The following is a 5,858-nucleotide window of genomic DNA, read 5'->3' on the forward strand; positions in this document are numbered from 1 at the left end:
ATGGTCTAAGGTTATGCACTATTACTACTCCTCACTCCAGCCCAGTCGTTCATACCAAACCTGTCTGGTGCCCTGAATAGTAACTTAAGCATGTGGACCTGATTTGGCCTTCAGAGCTCCCAGAGAGGCCAGAAATTCAGGAGCTGGGTGAGCAGTGGCCTCATTAAGCCCTATGTCTCCCTGAGCTGACACAGCAGCCATCACTCACCCTGGGGATGAATTCTGGAGTATGGAGCCCCTCTGGGAACTTGTTTCAATAGTAGCGGTGTGAGCATTGGTAGCGGTAAGACCTGCAGTTCTCTGAGGTTGCGCAGCAGGGCTCGTGGAGCCACAGGGCTTAACAGTGCCGCTGTTTGCATTGCTGCTGAAGGTGGGGCTGGAGCCAGTGCATGAGGAACCTCATGATCCAGATTTGGCCCAGGTGGAAAAAGTTTGACACCCGTGCTTTAGTGAACAGTCAGTTTCTGGCTTTGCATCAAAATGAACCAAGAACGTGGTTAAGGATGGGCTCATCCTCTCTGGAAACTCTAGCCGTAGACATGGACCTTCTCTGGATGTGGTCACCATCATCCCCTGTTCTCAGTTATCAAGGAGGGGAATCCTCCAAGATATCCCTAACTCTGTAAAGAAGAACCTGGACCTGGAATCAGCTCTAGAGTATGAGGAGGAGCTAACAGACTGCAAGGGCACCTATGCAGTGTGTCCTTACCAGCCTGGCTTGTGCAGGAGTCAGAAAGGTCCATACTATCTAGCTGGAGTCTTCATGTGATCTTAGCAGCTAACTTCAGATAGTCACACAGCTCCTGGCAAGTGGAGCCTGCTGCCTCACTGAGTGAAACTCCTCTGAGTGTGGCAGATGCCACCTCTCAGGCAGAAAGGGTTGACATGGAGGAAATACCAGTGCAGAATTGTAATGTGATTGTACATGTCTTTACTAGGCATTTGAATGACTTTTGTAGCACATGAACTCTGAGCTGCCCTCCTTCCAGGCATTCCTTCTGCCAGGCTGATTTAAAGGTGATCTGAGCATCTGGATGGCTGATCTTGGGTGTAGCTGTGGATTTCCCGCCCCCCCCCATGGGTCAGCTGCTGCTGCTTTCTGCTGATCTCTGATTTAACCCAAAGGAGATGCTGGTTGTGAGGAATTGCAGTGCAATACTCTTGTTCTGGCCTGGGTCACCGTGTTTACTTGCTGAAAGCATCTGTGTTTACATTGCAGTTCTTCCTTCTACAGAGTAGTTTCTTTCCATAAGATCATCTTCTTTGTTTAAAGAGCAGCTTTGCAGTTAAAGACTGCTAAGGCTTTGCCTAAACATCAAAGCTGTATGATTAGCTATATTGGGGTGCTTAAATTGGCACAATTTCCATAGTCTGTATACAGCTAAACCAGTATATAAGTGCGCGTACAGGAAAGAAGATATAAATTCCAGTGGTATAAGGCACTTTAACAATGATCTAATTGGATCTGCACCAGGGGTGTGTGTTTGTGTGTGTATAAAATACCTATCTCCCACCCCTACCAGAAGGAGTTCTGCCAATACAAAACCTCTGTGTCAAGCAGACTTTGTAAATGAGGTGCAGACACTCGTTCAGTTCTGTTACTCCTTTTCCTGTATTTTCTGGTTTGTTTCTAATGCAAACACTAAATGCCACCTGATTTTTGTCTGCCATGCTTATTCTACTTCTGTGCCTGCCTGAGGCCAAATGTGAGACACCAGCCCTATAAAATCTAGGAAAGTGGATTGGAAATTGGGACGTGGTAAAGGATGAGAGCAGAGAAACTCCAATCTGTATTGAACAATGTAACCTGGGGGAAAGAGGACCCACTGTAAAGGAGTTGTTTGCTGAGTCCCAAAAGGGGTATGGGAAAATGTAGCAGTGGTGTGCATGGCTCTGTTGAAGACAGTTGTGATATGAATGCTCATGCTGTAAGTAGCCCTTGTCTTATCCTGCCGGAGAAGTATTATGGGTGAGATATTCCAGTTGTTTTCTTATAGGATTTTCTATAGCATCCATCACTACAGCATCCAAGCATTTCCTTGGAGAATTACAGCTGCTGGTCTTCCAGCCCCTATGCTGTGTGTGTTTTCCTTTTGGCTACAAAACTTCCTTTCTTACCGCAAGTCCTGGCCCCACCCTATTCTGGCAAGCCAGCTAGTTATCTACTTATCTCTCTGACTTAGCTGGCATTAAATTAATGTACAATCCCCTTTGCCCTTTAGAATAATATCTTTTCTGTGTACAGTGCACTGGAACTCAAGGCACTGTACAAACGTAATTGAAATACAAAACGTACCTGGGATTGCTGTACCCAGTGGAGGGTGAGGTGGTGCAAACATGGGATCTGATTTGGATATGGCTAAAACCTGCCCATATCACAGGGAGCATAGGACTGTAGGAGTAAGAATGGGCAGCCCTCCTGGGACCTCAAGACTTCTTGTCACATCCCTTCCATAACTTCATCAAGTTCCATCTTGGTAGGTTGTTTGCCCCAAGAACGCCATTCTTTTGATGGTTCGAACCCTTCCTCTGATATTCTCTCTAAACTTATTTGTAGCCAATTGATGCCCAACACAGACGTTAATCCTCATGCAACTTATAAATGCAGTTCCTTCGCTACTCTAACATATCCAGCTGTTTTTAAGTTTCAGGACCCAGTGTCCTGAGTGACCTTTCTACTATGCAGGCTGTTTCTTTTTGTGTAGGGTTTTTTTGTTTTTTGGTGTTTGTTTTTTTTTAGCGTTCCCTTTGTTTTGCTTGGTGATTTCCCAATGGTGGGACATTAAATGACTATGTGGAGCTGGAGTTCAGAATGGACACACAGTTTGTGGATTGCAGTCAGTGCAGAAGATCTCTCTACAAGCCAATGCTATTTCTGTTTGGCTTCACTTCTTGCTTTAGCTGCTTTCACAACAATGTCCCAGTAGGGGAAGTTGGTGTCAGAAGCCACCAGTGCCACGAATCAGGGAGACCCGGGAAGGCAGATGCTTGGAGGGGATGGTGCCTGGCTCTTAGTCATGGTTCTTACTCATGTTTATCTCGCACTGTGAATGTGCAATAACAACAGTTCTGCTCTATGCAGGCTGGCTCAGCCTCAGACAGGAAGATCTGCCGTTTACCAATCAACACTCAACTGTAGCAGGAAAGAAAAAAATTTTGTTTTCATTGCTGCCGGGAAATTCAGTCAAGTTAAGCCCATCTAGAAAGAGAGAGAACTGGAGTGCATGTCTGTATGAGAAGCATTCTTCTCACCAGTCTCGCATGCATTCCTTGTCTCATTTTGAACTATGTTGTCCATTAAATCTGTAGCGCATTTTTAGTCAGTAACTTAAAACTTACCATTTTTTATAACGGTCTCAGGCAGGATGTAAAGGTGATTTTCAGCTACCGTCTCTCAGCTGGGCTGTGTGAAATGATAAAGATATGTTATGAGGATTATAAACACTGAAGCAAAAGGGTTGGAAAATGAGACCTGCTGCTAATGCTCATGGAGGTTGGATGCAGTGGCCTGTCTTGTCTTGTATTTTTTTTCCTCTCCTCTCTTCCTGTGGCACCTACAGATACTCCTGCGGTGTCGCTAATGAGAGGAGCTGTGCCAGCCCACACAGGCTTTTGTTAGTGCTGCACTCAGAATCTGCACACAATTGGCTAATAAACTGGAAAATAGGAGAAGCCCCCTCATATCTCATTGAAGGCATGTTAATTGGCTTAATGGAGTGCCAGGCTCTGCCAGTGTGTTTTTTTTAAACTTGTGTCTGTTTAGGCCCCAGCTTAATGGTGGTGGGTTGCAAACTTGGTGCTAATTCAGATAAAATGAACTTCCTGTTCATAAATCAATGACAGAAATGGACTTTGAAATTAGTTGTTACTTAAAGACACCATCAACCAACTGCCTCTTCCATAGCTTTTAATTAGGACTTAATTCTAATTTAATAATTGATTCCCCTTCAAGAGCTGTATAATTCTCCATCTTGAAGCCTCTGTTACTCATGATAGATTTACTGTAATCAGTCAGAAAATTACTGTGCCCGCCCAGGTGTCCAGCCTCCAGCAGCAGTTGCAACTTTGTACCATGTTGTGAAAGGGGGAGGGCTTCTTAACTTTGGCAACAATTGATTTGAAGCTTGTTGGGAAATGAGACTACCTTTCATATCTGCTGTGACTCTCTTGTGCATTAACGTTTGCAAAGAGTGAGTCAGTGCTGGGGCCGGGCTGCCTTGTGTGTTGTTGGGTTATTTGCTAGTGATGGCCTAGAGTCAAATCCCAGTTTGCAGGGAGTTATGACATGAAACTGAGCTTTGTGGCTTTACTTTTGTGTGCAGCATCAGCTGGAACATGCAGAGATTTTAGGGTTAAGCTGTGAGGCTTTGATTGACCTTTTATGACTGTAGATGCAGTGCACTCTGTGGAAAAGAACCTCTCGCTGGCAAGTGTTGGCTGTGCTGTCCTGCTGAGGGACAGGTTATGCAGTGGGTTCATTAGTTCATAGATTCATAGATGTTAGGGTTGGAAGGGACCTCAATAGATCATCGAGTCCGACCCCCTGCATAGGCAGGACAGAGTGCTGGGTCTAGATGACCCCAGCTAGATGCTTATCTAACCTCCTCTTGAAGACCCCCAGGGTAGGGGAGAGCACCACCTCCCTTGGGAGCCCGTTCAAGACCTTGGCCACTCTAACCGTGAAGAAGTTCTTCCTAATGTCCAGTCTAAATCTGCTCTCTGCTAGCTTGTGGCCATTATTTCTTGTAACCCCCGGGGGCACCTTGGTGAATAAAAACTCACCAATACCCTTCTGTGCCCCCGTGATGAACTTGAAGTTCTGGGCACACCTTCCCCCAAAAGTAAGGGCTCATCAGGGCAAATTTTCCCTCCCTGTTTATGCACGACTCCAACACCTAGGGTCTGAGCACCTCTGTCTTTGGTGTACGTTTCTTTGCACCATCAACCCCTCTGTGATGTCTGGAGAATGGAGTAACTTGTTTGAGGTTGTGTAGGAAGTTGGTGGCAAAGCCAGGGTCCTGGGTCTTTCAGGTCCCAGGCTCTTGTTCACATCACTGCCTGTTCTTCCTGTTTTCATTCTGGTCTTGGTGACATCCAAAGCCGGTGCGTGACTCTTCAGGGGTTTGCACAGACTTGTAGTGGATTAGAGAGCAACTTGCTTACTGACTCCCCAAATGTGGAAACTCCAGCTCACTCCGTCCCAGCTGTACTGGCTCTGCAGGGCTAACAGGAGGATGGAGGAGCAGAAGCATTTGTTTCTTACCAAATTGTCAGATAGGCACAGGGCACCATCTGACTGCAAGGAGAGGCTGGGCGGGTTCACAAGGCCGCTGTGCTTCCCGGGGCAGAACAGCCCTTTTAAGCTCCTGCAGCTGCCGGCCGGGGGAGCCTGTAGCCACACAGGTACTACATGGTGGGCTGGATGAAGCCCTCGCACCGTGGCGGTAAACACTGGTGAAGCTCCCTTGAGGACAGTTTAGGAGGGACTGGAGCTTTGCTCCTAGCCCTTCTCCCCTCACTGAAGCGCTAGCCAGACTTCTTCGGCAGGTCGCCTTGTCCCCAGTACTGAGAGGATGCTCGGGTGGGTGCTGAGGAAGGCCCGCTCCCTGTCCTGCCTGAGGCAAGCATTTCGATTCCCGTGTCTTTCACTGCACCGAGTGCACAGTTCGGATGGAGCGAGACAAGTCTTCCAGGACCAGGGCCGCTCCCGTCTCCGCAGCCGTGCGGCCCCGCGGGACTCGGGGCCTCGCGCGCGGCGGCCGAGCCCGGAGAGCCGCAGCGCCCGGGGGGAGACTGGCCTGGGGAGCAGGCGCCGCCTTGCTGTGGGGCAGAGCAGGGCTGGTTTGAAGCGGGCGGGT

General features: G+C 47.8%; 1 long non-coding RNA gene across 2 annotated transcripts in view; it reads right to left on the bottom strand.

Moving 5' to 3' along the window:
• LOC112547962 overlaps positions 1-5,858 on the bottom strand; it is an 18,753-nt gene that overhangs the window by 10,890 nt on the left and 2,005 nt on the right. Inside the window, exon 2 of one of the 2 annotated variants that reach the window (XR_003091750.1) lies at positions 3,340-3,403. This is a non-coding gene — a long non-coding RNA (uncharacterized LOC112547962). Of the gene's footprint in view, positions 1-3,339; positions 4,557-5,858 lie in introns of those variants that run through there. The other variant, XR_003091749.1, reaches the window with a different exon arrangement.

This window comes from Alligator sinensis, unplaced genomic scaffold (genome assembly GCF_000455745.1).
Source record: "Alligator sinensis unplaced genomic scaffold, ASM45574v1 scaffold449_2, whole genome shotgun sequence".
NCBI lineage: Eukaryota > Metazoa > Chordata > Crocodylia > Alligatoridae > Alligator > Alligator sinensis.